At 43.0% G+C, this 16429-nt stretch overlaps 2 long non-coding RNA genes across 2 annotated transcripts; one reads left to right on the top strand and one right to left on the bottom strand.

Moving 5' to 3' along the window:
- Window positions 1-426: 426 nt before the first annotated feature.
- Window positions 427-9336, bottom strand: LOC309378951. The gene is made up of 2 exons (XR_014172304.1): window positions 9249-9336; window positions 427-1212 (listed from the first exon to the last, which is right to left on the bottom strand). It is a non-coding gene; the product is annotated as an uncharacterized lncRNA (long non-coding RNA).
- On the top strand, window positions 4784-7457 carry LOC309378950. Its single transcript, XR_014172303.1, has 3 exons — window positions 4784-5348; window positions 6373-6739; window positions 7035-7457. It is a non-coding gene; the product is annotated as an uncharacterized lncRNA (long non-coding RNA).
- Window positions 9337-16429: the final 7093 nt, after the last annotated feature.

Below are 16429 nucleotides of genomic sequence, written 5' to 3'. Positions count from 1 at the left end.
TTCACTGAAAATTAAATTCATGCTACTTCCAGATCCTGAAATATGAAACTAGGAAGAAACAATTGTCATTTATGAGTATCTGCTCTTCTCCCAAGAGACTTCAGAACGTTTGTTTAAAAGCTGCTTTAAACAAAATAATAATAATAATGCACATGACTGGTAGTATGTACTTAACATGCATCCCCTTGACCCTGGATGAATCAAGAAGCCTTTCCCCCATATCGTCTCATTTCCCCCCCCCCCCCCACCTCTGTATTAAAACTTTGTTGAGTATCTCCATTTCTGGGGCTTGAAGAATCTTGGGATACAAGCCAAGAAACGCAGAGTTGAAGAAGTTCAAGCTGAGCCAGGAAAATGTGAGGTTCCTGCAAGGTTCAGTCACTGAAAGTTAAAAAAAGTTGTAAAAGCACGTAACCGAGGCTGTGCTTTTTGCAAACGCTATGCTTTATTCCCAGCTCTATTTCCAGTTCTCCACTGATGCAAAGCGAGGCTATCTATAGGTAAATAGGTCATCTTCGCTGCTGCTGTTCTGAAGTGCCATCTCTTTGTCACCTGTTCTCGGCTAAGCTTACCTGCTGCTATGGTGTTGCAAGCTGCCCAAGTTCTTTTCCATGAGGATCAAGTGAATGACAAACACAACAAGAAGGTAGTCAGATGGTCCCAGGTCTCTCCAAGTGGTCCATTATATCCCAATTTTCACAGGAAACTTGCTGTAACAGTTGCTCTCCAACTTGTTCTACACTGTTAACGTGTTCAAACCTTACTTAAGGTTCATCCACAACTGCTGGGATAGCCAACATTGTGCCCTCCGGATGTTTTCGGGACTACTGATGGGCTTGTACTCTGTCAAGATGAGGAAGTCACCACATTGGCTAGCCCTGCACTGGTGCCTGTGGGAAATCCTCATGTTTTTTTCATTGGCATGATAATGCAGGAGGTTCTTCATTCCTTCTGTTTACTAAAATATCTTGCATGTCCTTGGGCAGTTGTGACTTAAGAACATTCACCCTACATTATGCACTTACAATAATGCATAGTAAAAACATGATGGCCTTAGTCACTGATCACCAGCCTAAAATTTATCACTTGTGCAGAATCCACCATCTATAAAGGCTGCTTCACACATGCTGTGTTTTCTCCATGGAAATAACCTCTGTGTCGGAAAAATAGGTCCCAATGTCCTGTCAACACCAGCATTCTGGCTTTTTGTACCTGTGAAAAATAAGTATCTGTGTCACACTTCACAACTGACAATGCAAATAGGTTTTGTGTTTAATAAAAGGATAACTTCATATGAAGCAGCCCAAGAACAAAGGGAACTGTACTTTGTCCAGCCAGCAGAGGGCAGCTTTTCTATACTTCTGCACTGAGCAAAAAAGCCCTCATAATTTCTTTCCATTGAATATCAGGAAATCAACTGACATATCACACACACACATGGTCAGACAGTGGCTGCAAGTGAGATGGTGCTAGGGTTTAACACACATAAATCAAAAGTGTGAAACTGTAAAGCAATGCATAGACATTGACAATGTTGCTAGTGCTTCTCCATGGTGATATGGTACACATACAAGAGATTGCATGTGCAGCTTATTGAAGTTCCTAGCGTGAGCTTACAACAATATCACTTGCATTTATCCTAACCTGGGAAAAGCCGGAGATTTTACATGTCCTGAGCCCACACTCAAGTCTTGTAGTTTACACTCTGCTGTTGGAACCTCTTTCTCTCTTGGAATTCTGTAAGGTACCTCTAAAACTGAGCAGGGTTGGCCTTGAGATGTTGTTGGACTTCAGCTCCCATTATCCTTGACTGTTTAGCCATGCTGGCTGGGGCTGATGGGAGCTGGAGTTGAACAACATCTGGAGAGCCAAAGGCCCCACCCCTGATATATAGCGTATTAACTCTGAAAGACAGTGTCCACAATCCAACATAGAATTAGGATCACAAATCATTTGTTTTTGGTGTTGGGCTGTGGTTGTTTGGAAGATAGAACCAGACAGCATCTGCTTTGCATCTCCCTGATATTTCAAGTTAAAAAGATTTCAGGGCGCAAGAGTAAAGAATACTAGAACAGACAGTCTAACACTATTACTTGGTCTAAGGCAGTACTTCTTATTTTATCACCTATAGTAGAAAGACTATCGATTGGAAATTTCTACTGCACCCTCCCTTTTCAAAAGAAATATGGAGACAAGCTAAGGAATGAAAAGTCAGAAATCTCCTCCCCCTTATCATAAATAGAGAGCTAGAAAACAAAATATAAGTGAACTCTGAATTTCCCTTGCAAGAGTGCTTTTATGTAAAGGAAATCTAATTAAGGCTGAAAAGGATTACTAAATGTTCCTGACTCTTTTCTTCCTGGAGTCTAAACTGTGAAAATCTCTGCGCAGAAGTGCCCGGGGGGCGAGGGGGGGACGGCTGGGGCACCACTCTGTACTCAAAGGCAGCCCAAGAAGTGAAGTGAACTTCACATAGCCTAAGCCTCACTCCGCCTCCTAATTTCGGAGATGACAGATGTTGCCTCAAGGCATGTTATTTTAAACACTTCTGTGGCTTCTATATCTTCACAAGTTTGATAGATGAAATCAGATGTTGCAAACTAGCTAAAAATAAATCAGTTACTGAAGAAGCCCTAGGCCTGTCATATGTGTGGGTCTAGTTTCAGTATTCAGTGTATCCCATTTCTTAAGATTCCCTTGGTACACTTCTCAGATCCACACATTATCCTTACCACGAAAGGAAATGTCCGTTCCAGGGCTGGATTAACCATTAGGCTAAATAAGCTGCACATCAGGTCCCCAATGTTTTCCCTGCAATTAACTAAGTGCACTTCTATCTAAACAGTGTAAACTGATACAGTTCTCAATGCCAAGTTCCTTTAAAATCCTCCGTACTCAGAGCATAGTGGCTACTCTCTTCTCATAGAGAAAAGCATAGAGAATTTTTCCATGGTTTGTATGAATTTTTAAAAGCTGACAGTCCTGCACAGCATAAACAGCAGACCATATATGATGAAGGGTGGTATACAAATTGCAATCATCCTCACCATCTGCCCTCGAGGACCTGATGCAGAGGGCTTTCTGAATCCTAACCCCCTCACTGTCCCCCACCCCTGGAAAAAAATGACAGAGGGGGGAAAAGCATTGAGAAACCACTCATCTCCCTCGCAGGTCTTCTGGTGCAGATTGCAGGCGTCACAGCTGCATTTTGTAAAGATAAAACCACCACCTGCTCAGAGAAAAATGGCAGGCAACGCAGCATTGTGGGTCAGCTGGCCACAACATACCCTGGTATTCCCTGCAAGCAAACCTAAGAAGAACCATCAATCTTAGCATTTATGATTGTGATGCAAGCTGAAAAGTATGTGTCCAATCTGGTCCAATCTGGTCCAATCGTCAGAGAAGGAATCCCTTAAAGTCAAATAACCTTTTCTGGGGAGAAGCACAGTGTAAATTTTAAGTTTCTCAAGAACATTCATACACCTTTCCTCTCACACACATCCATATGGACATGTATCATGTATTATGTATATAAACCAGCATACGTAGGCTCCTGTGCATGCAGACCTCACAGATGCATGCACGCTTGAGGAGAAGCAGAGCCCTGTGCATCATCACCTCCAACTTCTATGAACACCAACTTTCTTTAGACGCGAAGGGGAAAGCATCTACGAAGGGACAGACATGACTGGGAACAGAACAGCCTTCCTTCTTTCACATGTGTTTCCCATTCCTTGTGAAACTTCCTCGGGTAGGCGCTGTGTCTGCTTCACAGGGCAGAGGGAGGCAAGGCTGGGATTAGAGTAAAAGCAGATGAAGAAATCAGACAAATCTGTGTCTACAGAGGTGCAAGGCGGAAAGGAATGTGTGCCTATGTCTGTTGAAATAAATGGGCATAGCTACACTTATAAGGCATGCCTACTCAGAAGTAAGATGCACTGAGTTTCGGTTATAACCACACCATACGTTTACAGTACATTTATACCACCTTTGGTTCCCCATCCCCTCAAAAAAGTGCTTTACCCATCAGAGAGGTGCAATTCCAAGCACTCTTAACAAAACAGCACCTCCCAGAATTCCTTGTGGTAAGTCATAACTGTTTGAAGTGGTATAATAATGCTTTAAATGTATGGTGTGGCTGTGATGTCAGTGGGAATTGCTCTCAAGTAAGCACTTACAGGATTGAAGAGTTACCCTTCTGTTGGATTTAGGCCAAAGGGGAAGGGGAGTGATTGTGTGTGTGTCTAAGCTGATTCCATTTCCCTCTATGGGGAAAGGGATAGGTGACAAATTACCACTATGAGGGGTTAGTCTATGGCAATTTGTGAGCTATCCTTTACTAATGTTAATAGTAATAATAATAGTAATAATAATAATAGTAATAAGCTGGTCCGACTGGGTTGCCCCAGCCACTTCGGGCAACGTAATAAAACCTCAAACATTAAAGAACAATAATAACGTTCAGAGACACCCATTTGAAGACTCATTTAAAGATGCAAAGAGACACCCATTTGAAGACTCATTTAAAGATGCAAGAGACATTTGATTCAGTCCACATTGAAAGCCAAATCTATCAATTCCACACTTTTCCAGAACAATATGATAGCCATCCTTCAAAATGTGCGCTTATCCAATTTTTGCAATGCAATTCTCCAACCAAACGTTGGATAATGCAATAAATGCATACATTAGGAGACAATGTGTATAAAAATATATATACTACTAAAACTGTTGTACAAAAATGCATTGTATTAGGAGAAATTGCTTGCAAAAATATGTACATGAGTCAAAACTGCAGACAAAAATGTGCTTATTAGGAGAAAGTTGCACTAAAATGCTGAAGAATCTTTATTAGAATTTTTTTTTCATGCAAATTGCTGCGGAAATGTGGATAAGTGATTGTAAGGTTGGAAAAATGAGAACTGAGAGAACTGAAATGGACAATCCTTCCATTCCTACCCCAATTATTGATAGCATCTAATTAAATCCAAGGCTCCTGTGTTCTGGCATAGGATGTGCCTGGGGAGGCCAGAAGGTATTTTCAAGGATGGAAGACCTTGAGCAGCAGGAACAAGGGGGTCCCTTAGCAATCCTGTGCCAGCCCCACCTCACCCCACAAAAGCATCTGTTGAAGGGTAACAGAGCAAAATGAGATGGGCAAAAGACCCGGGAGGAACTTGCAATATTGCCATGGCAACAGGAACACCGTCTGTTGCTCCAGAAGTCTCAGATCCACACAAGTGGCTGAAGGCTCTCTACAGGCCTGAGTGGTGTGTGGTGATCTCTTTAAAGACAAGACAGCTGAGCCCATTCAAGTCATAGCTGTGGGGCAAGGGGTGGAGATGAAGGTCTCTGGGTGTTGTCAGCCCCCTTCCCTCCACATCTGAGGCTGCTGGGGCCCTCTCTGACACATGGTATTGGGGAAACATGGAATCTAAAATGGCAGGGGATCAGCTCATCTGCCCCTCTTGCTTCTCCTGATCTGTTCCCCAAACTTCTGTCTACACCTTTTCTTAGATGGTGAACGGGTGTCTCGCAACCCTGGCTGCGTTCTTTGTGGATTGCCTGCCCCATAAATGACACTCCAGCAAGTAAATTACCATAAAATAGCATTTTACAAGCACTGTAAAAGGGGTTGATTACTTGCTCAATCAAGGAATTCATTGTCAATAAACATCCTCTTCAGGGCTTTCTATTGTGTGCCAGCGCAGTCTGCGAGCTGAAGCCAATCACGCGCATTCATTTTTCCAACAATTTTCTTAGAATAAATGTCATCTCACATCCAGGGGGATTTATTAGCCTCCTACCAAGGGAGGGGGAGGGGGGAAGATCCCTAAGAAATATTCCACTGATATCTTCTGGGTTTGTGGAGGGGAAGAGGGAGGGTGTGCATTTCATCCGTGTGTCTGGGCCCCCACCCTGTGAGTGAGGGCTCTTGCCAGCAATGCAGCTGAATGGCCGGATCCAGATTTGGCTGACTGGTTCAGCCTTGCCTGCAGCATCAGCATCTGAAAGGCAGAGGAAGGTCTATCTGGCACAACACAAGCAAATGATGGCAATAAACAAGTAGAATAAAATAGCACACCTTCCATTACTTCCTGAGTCAACAACACTACGGGGCAGAAGCAGTTGCCAGGACACCATCTTTGGATGGCCCAGAAGCTCTTCCTTCCATAGCGGCCATATGATGCAAGCATGTGAAATGCTTTTTGGGAGCACAGCCCTGCTAATGCTTTCTGTTGCTCTTGGAGTGCAAGCTTTTATCCAGATGTGCATGGAGGAGATATATAGCGGGAGGAGGGGAGAGATCAGGGGGATTTTTGGAAGCTCTTTTTTGTGCTATTTGAATTTTAATACGCTTCTCCCCCCCAGGCTGTAGATGGCTGATTGACCCCAGGACCCCAAAAGGAAAGAAAACGCTCAGAATTAATTAAAAAACCTGAATTGGAATTTACTAGGGCTGTACCTCTGGCTTCTGTCTTGGATACTGATACCCAGCAGATGCTGGTAGGTGGAAAAGGATTGTTCAATCGAATCTAGGGAAGCCACAAATTCTCCTAAGCCAAGAGATCACATTATGTCCCCTGCCTCCTTTTATTGTTATTGCAGAAAACTGGATCTTCTCAATATGTCAAGGATAGAACCACCCCCCCCCCCTGCTTTGCCTTGAATTAATCCCTGTGTGGAACAGGGAAGTGTTTGTATAGATCAAGGTTGACAAAGCATCCCCTTTCCCTCCGTGAGTATGTGTGGGCGCATGTGTGGAAAGAAGGATGTACGCTTACCCCCTCTTCCAGCATACTAAGGAACCCCATAAGCTATAGATCGGATTCAGTTCACCTTGGATTAGAATGCAGCTCATTCTGAAATGGAGGAGAGAGCACCAGTTTGACATTAACAGACTATAGTAGGCAGACAACACAGCAAAATCTACTGTGATCACCCAGATGTCCAAGAGTGCAACAGCCCTCTCCTGCTCATGTGTTCCTAGTGAAATTCATTCTGTTAGTTTGGGCCCTGTTCTCCAACTTAAGGTGAAATTGAATCCTGATTCCAACTTCAGCGGCGTTGGCTACTCCTCCCCATTTGGTGTCATCCACAAATTTGATGAGCACCCCCTCAATATCTTCACCCAGTCGTTTATAAAGATGTTGAAGAGCAACAGGCCCAGGAGCAGCGTGACCTACCTCACAAGATTATAACAAGCATAAATGGGATATGAGCTGGAAAGAATCCACTGCTATTCCTAGCACCGAGAGTCAGTGTGTTGTAACCATTAGTGTTGGACTACCACCTGGGAGACGAGGGTTCAAATCTCCACTCAGCCATGCTGCTCACTGGGTGACCTTGGACCGGTCGCTGTCTCTTGGCCTAACCCTACCTCAGTGGGTTGTTGTGAGGCTAAAATGGGAAGGGGAGGACCATATACGCCACCTTGAGCTCCTTGGAGAGAAAGGTGGTGTATAAATGCAATAAATAAATAAAAACCTGCCAGCTTGGTACCTTTCAGATGCTTTGGATTACAACTCCCATCAGGCCCAGTCAGCACAGCTGTCCAAAACATCGAGGGTGGGGGTGGGATACCAGCTTGGCAAATGCTGTGGTGACAACAATGAAGTGCTTCTTCCACTTCTTCCAGTCCTAAGCTTTGGCCATCTTGGGGAAAAGGTTATTTCTGCTCCTCTCCCTCCTTTCTCTTATGTCCACATGGTAACCGGCCTTCCCCCCTCAACACCCCCCCTGCAACTTCCTCCATTTCGGCTCTCTTCATCCACACCCACTATTTAACTGTTTAGGTATATAAAAATAAGCGCGCTTGCACATACACACACACCACTAGACAGTGGCTTTTTATGAAGAAGTGTAATTTGGAAACACTCGCCTTTGAGGTCAGAAAGTAATTGCAGCATTGGGCTTGTATGATCCAAGGCAGAAATTATCCCCAGGCAACCATTAAAACAAGGGAGGATAGCAGACGACATGGAAGGACAAGGGAAAATCAACCCAAGACAAGGGATATCGCAGGGCAGCTTATCAGATCCTTAAATCTCACTACCAGCACCATGTGAGCCTCCTGCACAACGCTCAGGGAACTACCCGTAACTAAGCTAGCACTCAGGAAAACGTTTCTGTTGGCCTCCATTTATGCTGTGGTCTGACCTCACTTACCTTCATTCCCCCACTAGACATTTCCTGTTGCCTTTTTAAAAAAATCTTTAAGTTGTTTCAATCCGTTTCTGATACAGTTTGATGCTGCATTTTAATATCCATGTTGTGTTTAAATTGTTGTAACCTTAGGGTGAAAGGCTGCTAATAAATTGTAATAATAATATTACACATGACACTGAGTTTCCATTACAATTAATCAGAATTTTCTAGGAGATGAAATGAAAGATACCAGTAATAGTACAGTAGTAATACAAATATTCTAGGTGAGTGTGTACACACCCACACCCTTTTCTCAAATTATTTCAAGGTGGGGTGCATAGTTTTTGTCCTCTCCACAGTGCATCCTCACAACAACCATGTGAGGTAGGCCAGGCTAAGAGATAGTTATGGGTCTAAGGTCACCTAGTGAGTTTCATGGTTGAGTTGGAGGATTTGAACCCTGGTCTCTGCCCCTGAGCTACAGCTCTGGTTTGTGTATGTGTGTTTTCTATTTTATTGTATATACTGCCATGTTCAATTGTATGAATTGGTGCTATATAAATGTTTTTATAAACAAATACTATGACGTTAAAATACATCTCATGCACTACTGAGCTTCGTATATTTCACAAAAGCCTTATGATTCTTTGCCACCACTACTGTGAAAGCCTAACAGACTAAGAACCTAAAGAGAAGCAGTGTGGTATAGTGGATAGAGCAAGGATAGCCAACATGGATATTTGACCATAACTCTCATCGACTCCACAGTGGTCAGGGTTGATGTAAGCTGTAATCCAAGAGCGTCTGGAGGGCACCACCTTGGCTATTCCTGGGTTAGAGTGTTGGACCAGGGCTGGGGAGTTCTGGGTTCAAATCTTCACTCAGCCATGAAGCTGACCAGATGACCCTTTCTCAGCCTAACCTACCTTATCATAGTTGTTGTGAGGATCAAGTGGGAGTGGGAGGGGAGAGCACCACGGCTGCTGTTTTGATCTTCTGAAAGTATGGATTATAAATGAAATAAATAAAACCACCCTATAAGTGGGAACGAGCAACCTTTCTGTTTCTGCAGGCTGGTGTGTCATCGTTGGTTTACTTACTGTATGCAGGATAGATGTGGATCACAGTGCAGGATTAGGCAGGATGGAGGTCTCCCAGAAACATCACAGAGATTAAAAAATGCAGAAGTCTTGATGCTACCATTTATTCTCTGTGCTTTGTTTCCAGATCCAAAGTAACAGGTTTTACTTTGAAAAAAAAAAATAAGCAGAAACTGTTGTGCATTTAGGGTGTGTGTGTGTGTGTGTATTCTTCCTTCTACCCATTCCATCTCCAGGCTTTCATTCATTTTGGTATTTCTCCTTATCTAAACACTATTTTGCACATGAAAGGAAATTATTTTCAGTCTCACACCAGTATTTGTTACAAGGGCCTTTGCTCTGCGGCCTTCAATTTTGAATAGTCTAGGAGGAGACAGGTTTTAATTTCCTCCCTTTGTGGCATCCCTGGGTCAACCCTTCCCAAAGCCAATGCCACTGGTTCACCAGGAGGGGCATTTTGCCTCCCACTCCCTTTTGAAACCCTCCTTAAAAAGTCATTCAGAGCCCTCAACCACAAGTGAGCAATTTAGGTTACAGTCATTGCGGGTCAACTCTTTTGGCCTTTTGCAACCGCTTTTCATCTCCAGACCTTGGGATTTTCATATTTATTTTATTTCTTACTAGAAATATCAAAAACCCAAAACCACAATAACCGTTTGGGGAGTTCTTCGCAAAATAAAGATGCAAGTCTGATCAGGGATTACACTTGGCTAAGTACATCCGTTTGCCATATGAACATAGGCAGAGCTCTTCTGGATCAAAACCAAGTCCCACATAGTCCAGCATACTCCTTTCCATGGGGGGGGGGGCCCAAACAGGGAAGCTCATGAGCAAGACAGTTGTATACCTGTACAGTGCAAAGTGAACCATGCCTACTCAGAAATAAGTCCTATTGAATCCAATGGGACTTATTCCCAAAAGTGCAGCTGCATTGATTCCATGCAGTACTTCACAGGCAGTGGTAGACTACTGGTGTTATAATTATTCAGTATCGTACTGGATTTTATTTCAGCAGGCATTTTAATAGGCATTTGATTTTAAGAACGTAAGAAGAGCCTGTTGGATCATGCCAATTGCATCCTGTTCACAATGGCCAACTTGTTGCCTGTGGGAAGCAGAATTTGAGCGCAAGAGCAATCTCTCTTCCTGTGGTTTCCAGCAACTGATTTTACAGTTTTGCCTCTCTCTTTTTCTACTGTATCTCTGTAAATTGCTTAGAGACTATTGTAGTTAAGCTGTATCTAAATTGCTTTAATAAATAGTTTAAAATTTAAAATATAATAATATAAACATACGTTAATAATAAATATTATCTGTGCAATTATGAACTTGCTGCACTGATATATATCCAATTTAGCATTCCTTGCCTTTCTGGGGCATTGCATTCTGAGATAGCTAAGACATTCCTATCTCTGCACTGGACTAAGCTTAGGAGTAGAATATAAACATGTACAGTTATCTTTCTGCTAGTCCTCAGTCCTGATCAACACACTCTTTAACCGAGGTTCTGAAATTATGAGGTGGTCTTTCTAAAAAGCTAAGCTGCATAGCTCTCGTATCAGGACCACTGATCTGTGCAAAGCAGGCATAGGGTCCACAAATCCACATGTATCGATCACTTAACACACTTGGGGAGGGGAAAACAGAGGGGAACATCGTGACAAGGTTCAAAGCTGCCACATCAACGGTACATGCCTGGAGGAGAAAAATTGCTCTGATGGATGGAATTTCCAACCAAGCGCTTCAGCTGGAACATCTCCTGGCTGTTAAAGTTTGTTTAAAGTAGGCAAGTCATAAGCTGCAGAGATTGCTAACACGCTCTCTCCCACCAGCTATTCTCTGCTGCCATGAATCTTTGAAAAGGGCCTCCAGGGTACTGTCATGTTTCTGACCTCAAAAAAATAAAAAAAGGTCATAATGTTTTATTCCTTACGATATCTTTGCTTTGTGAAGACCTGGTATCAATAACTACTATTATTCACTTGGGAGAAATTGAGAACAGGGTAAACCTTTTCTTCCTTTCCTGTAGGTTTAATCCACTCTGTCCATCCCAGCACGCGCAAAATGTTCTCTCTGATCCTCTGCTGATCTGCACAGTGTCTCTGACCGTGTGTGTGATTGACACACACTGACTTTGGCTGTGCCAATGTTTCACTTTGGCCACACCCACAATAGGCACATGTCCTCCAGAAGTGCTGGCTTTAGGGCCACATCTGCAAGTATAGTTAAAGCTTCCTTACAGTGTCCCTCCCTCTCAAAATAATATAGGATATTTTACATGATCTGCTGTCAGCAAGTGTTCAAGGTTTGAGCTATCATACGCTTAACCTTGCTTCATTCTTTTAAGCCAGATGTCAAAAGGCAAGGCGTTCCAAACTGTAGGTGCTGCCATGCTAAAAGACTGATTTCTTTTTAACGAAGGGTGGGAAAGATTTGTGGTTTATTTGAAAAATATTGTAAACAACTAAGTTCATTAGCAGGATGAATGTAAAACAAGCAGCTGAATATATTTATTAAGGAAAACATAGGGAACAGTTAATAAATTGAATTAAGTGGCAGATGCAGTAATGAAAATTAAAACATAAGAAACCACAGAAGGAGGGGAAAGGAAGTCAAATTATGCATTTTTTATTGGAAAATGAAATTAATTTGTGCGATTGTAATTTTTTAAAACCTGAAAAGTAAAATATTTTTAAAAGGGGGGGGGGAGAGATTGATTTCTTACAAGTGCAGAACAGATATTATTGCAGAACAGGTATTCTGTAGCACGTGTAACAGTGCCGGTTCCACAGAGCTAGGCAGTCAATATGGGGCAATGCAATCTCACAGATAAACTAGTCCTAAATTGTTAAGGGCTTTATTTACTAAGAGTAATACCTTGCTACGCCTGGTAGAAAACCGGAAACCAGTCTAGATTTCCAAGAACAGGTGTTATATGCTGACAATGCCTCACTCCTGCCAGCATGCATGCTGCAGAATTCTTCACTAATTGCAGCTTCTGGAACAAGTGTTGGGGAAGCCTCACATAGTGTGCATTGCAGTAATCCAGTCCTGACGTAACCACAATGCTTAGCATGCATTCTTACATGGGAACCATGTAAAAACTTCCACTTGCGCCTAGCAACAACGCAGCAAGCTAATTCAACATGACCAACTTGCTACCTCAAAACAGCATTTGCTACGGTTTTATGTAAGGCACCTAGCACCAACCCCACAGTGGCACTTTATAACTGCTCCTTACAAACACACAAACAAAAGTCTGATCCAATATGAAACTACCTCAATTCGCTTTGATTTAGAAAACATAGCTTGAACTCCAGTGCGTAGCAATGGGTTTTCGTTGAGCCAAGCGAGTCCTGCGACCTGATTGGCTAGATGGATTTCTAGAGGGAACAGATGCTTGCCAAAGCAGACCGAAAGGGACAATGATGAGGGCTTGCTGTAATAGTGACATTTCAAGTATGCCTGTAAAACCAGTTGCCATGGAGATGCCTATTAGAGCCTGAACTGAGCTGCACCTCCTCTCAAGTTGTGAATCAGGTTTCATGCTATTTTTTTTTTAAAAAAAACACCACACACACAGCCCTAACAAGCAATATGAAAGAGGAAAGGCCATGCTACAAATCCCATTGCACACCCCACTGCTGAGTGAGTCATATACACTTCAAGCTATTAACCAGCCCACCTGACGTCAAAACTCTGCATCAGAGGAAAGACCAAATGGAAATGTCAACATATCTGAATGGCAAGGCCAGAAGGTAAAAAAACACACCATTTTTCTCGGCTTCCTTAAAAGATTAAAATTCAGCCAGTGCACTACACAGAGATGAAAATCTGATTAAACCGTCCTACCCCTGTTACCCCTAAGCAGATGTCCTAAAGGCAGAAATTGAGCCCGTGTCATTCGGGCTCCCCCAAATGTAAGGAGGAAGACACCAGTGTGTGTGGATTGGTGGTGGGGGAGAGGAACAATGAAAAAACAGAAGAAAAAACCCATAAGCTAAAGCTTCTGAAGAACATCAGAGGTGAATAAAAAATAAAGAAAGAAAGAACATCAGAGATGGAGAGTTCATTAGGCCCAATGCATTTGGAGTGAACAACGCTCTTTGTGAGGCGCAATTTGGAGGTTTCTTCGACTGCTTCAGATGTGGCAGCAGAAATCAAAATCCCGAGAATCATAGCCTGAAGCTTTCACAGAGCTAAACTAAACATGATAGTGGCAGATCCACAGGTTGGAAGCACAGTTGCATAGAACAGGGGTGGGTGGGGATCCAGTGGCCTTCGGGATGGTGCAGGCCTCAATTCCCATCAGCTCCAGTCAGCACGGCCAACCGACATGGATGGTGGGAGCTGGAGTACAGTATCTGGAGGACCACAGTTTCTTCACCCCTAGCATAGAAAGAGGGTCTGGGTGCACCCCTCCCTTTTAGTTCTGAGGTGGTGGTGCATAATGTGTGTATAGGAGTGCTCTGCCCATATAGGAAGAGTAAGTGAGGATGAAAAAGGAAAAAGAGAGAGCATTCTTTATTATTGAAAGCACTGTAATTCTCCCAAAGCCCTCCCCTCCCCAGAACAACTTTAACAAAGTGATCCTATGAAATCTCTCTTTAACACTTCACCCCCTTATCACAGAGTAAGCATAAGCTTTGTTCTGATGAGTTGTGGCGGCTCTGGCATGCTGCCGCAGACATTACATTTGGGGGTTTCTGTTTGAAAGATGATTTTCTAATGAGGGTTTCCTCCACTTCGTCTCTGTTTTCCCCAAGTTAAAGTCTGTAATTACCTACCATGGGGTGAGGCTGCCAGGGACTAAAACAATGTTATTTGAACTGGGAGGAGGAGGATGAAACATGACTGGTTTGCAGCTTTTTATTTATGCTGTGGAGGCGTTCAACCTCTTTTTACAAATTTACTCTCCGAAGAGCTGATAGAGATATTTTTATCAGGCCATTTAAGGACAGCTATGAAAAAATACAAACTGCTTAGAACAGCACACAACTTCTCTGTTCATGTGCAAAGTTTAGCCTGTGTAGATGCCATCATTTCCCTCCATAGAAAAGTTCTTTGTCAAGGACTGGAGTCCTCCATCACATCATTTCAGCACCAGGATTCCTTGGGGAAGATCACTATAGATTTATTGGCTTAAAATGGTGATGTGGGAGTTTTGTGGCAGGAATGGGCAGTCTGTGACCCTCCAGCTGTTGTCCGACTCCCCATCAGTGCCAGCTGTCATAAACAATGTTTAGGAGGATGAAGAGAATTGTAGGTTGGATGAACACCACACATTTAAAACACTTTGGTTCCCCCCAAATAATTCCATCACCCTTTCATTGGTGACATATGAAAGGTCTGCCGTTCCTGTCTTCATCAGCACTTCCTTCAATGCAAAGGCCAGGTTGAAATCCTACCTGTTCCCTCTGGGCATGTAGAGATACTAATTCTCCATCACTATATGGTCTTTTTAAAAAGAGGCATGATAGAACTGTGTAATATTTGGAAGAGGGAATCAGATGCTGAATAAGGGCAACTGAGATGATAGAAAGAATGGCTTGTATCCAACAAAGGACTTCCAGTAGCGCAATGGAGCATCTCCATTCCTCTCTTCTCCCTGCATGCCTTGTGCTGCCCCCCCATCTGCCTTGGAGGGTTAGGGGACCCCTAGAACAGATTTTGGGGAAAGAGAGGGAGGGGAAGTTCTGTTGCACAAGCAAAGGTCCTTGCATGAGCAAGGCAACTTTGCTGAATCATACAACTCATGCTAGAATCTAACAACAGGCTACATTAAGAAGCACCCAAAAATTCTATTTAAAAAGATACACAGCTTTTGGTGATTGGAGGGGTGCGGCTATTAGTTCCAACATCTGGCATGCAGCTGAAAAGACTATCTTATCCTCATCCTAGTGTTGTTTGGGGGGGCGGGGCTTTTGAATGTAGTTAGTCACATGCTGGTATGTTTCCTTGTAGCGTCCTTTTGGAATTAAAACATCATGGCAATTAAAAAAAAATCAAACTATATTAGCATTTTTCAAAAAGCCAGACCATTAATTTAACTGGAAACCTGAAAATACCTTCTGTTGCTGAGTTCCAACTTGGACCCAATATGTACAAGAAATTATGCCTCTGGTTTGGTTCCAATTTACACAAGCTTTCTGGGTCTTTTCTCCATTTTTGTTACAGTTCAGTTCCCTGGCCCAAAGCAAGCATGGAAAATCCTGGGCTCAAAAGTATATTTTCTTCTTAAGGACCACAGAAAAGTTAAAAATTACTTTAAGAAATTTTTTTTTAGTTCTTTTAAAAAAGGCACACACTAAATACAAATACATATAGGCTGCACTCCTATACACACTTAGCAGAGAGTGAGTTCCATCGAATTCACTTGGGACTTACTTCTGGATAGACATGTATAGGATTAGTTTCTGAAGACTGTAAATTTTTGTATGGGATGGGTGGGGGAGTAGATGTCTTATGAATACAGCTGCGAAAGGAAAAGCTCACAATTTGAAGGGATGGCCAACAGAAAATATGAAGCAAGTCATGCTGAGTTTTACATTTAAAACAAGAAAATGATAATTCAGATAGCTTTCCTTTTAGGGTGCAGTCTTCTTGCTGAGTCTGTCTGCTGAAGGGCTTGTCGTGGGTGCCTAAATCTCAGCTTATTCTACCATCCTGGTGCAATGGAGACTTTGGAGTCAAGGTGAGGGGGAGATACCCAAAATGGAAGCTGCAAGGCTGGGTCTCCTGGTAACAACTGGGTCTTGTGGTTCAGGACTGAAAGAAAGAAATATGCCCCATCTTGTCGGCCACTGTGGCTGAGGGGTTAGTTAGGGAGCTGTGCTGTTGAGTTTGCACTGTGGACAAAAACCCTCTCCTTGCCAATGGCATTATTCATTTCCCCACAGGCATGCAAAGGTAAGTGAGGGCATTCACCCATAGTAAGGGTCAAACTCCCATTGCCTGTTTCACATCCTTGTGGAGTGAGCCACTGGATGCTGCTGTCAATATCATTGATCCTGACCGCTCCCCTTCAGCTGCTAATCATATGGGTGTTCCCCTCACTGGGTGAAAAACCCTTGTCTTGATCCCTTGTCCCAGGACAGCTGTGTTTACCTCTGCAGCCATCCGACCCAGAGAACCATTCCTTCTTCCCCTTTGTGTGTTGAAATCTAAAACTGTACTTGTAA

This window comes from Podarcis melisellensis (assembly GCF_964234715.1).
Source record: "Podarcis melisellensis genome assembly, chromosome: 1".
In the NCBI taxonomy this organism is placed as follows: domain Eukaryota; kingdom Metazoa; phylum Chordata; class Lepidosauria; order Squamata; family Lacertidae; genus Podarcis; species Podarcis melisellensis.
This window is presented reverse-complemented; position numbering and strand designations above follow the sequence as displayed.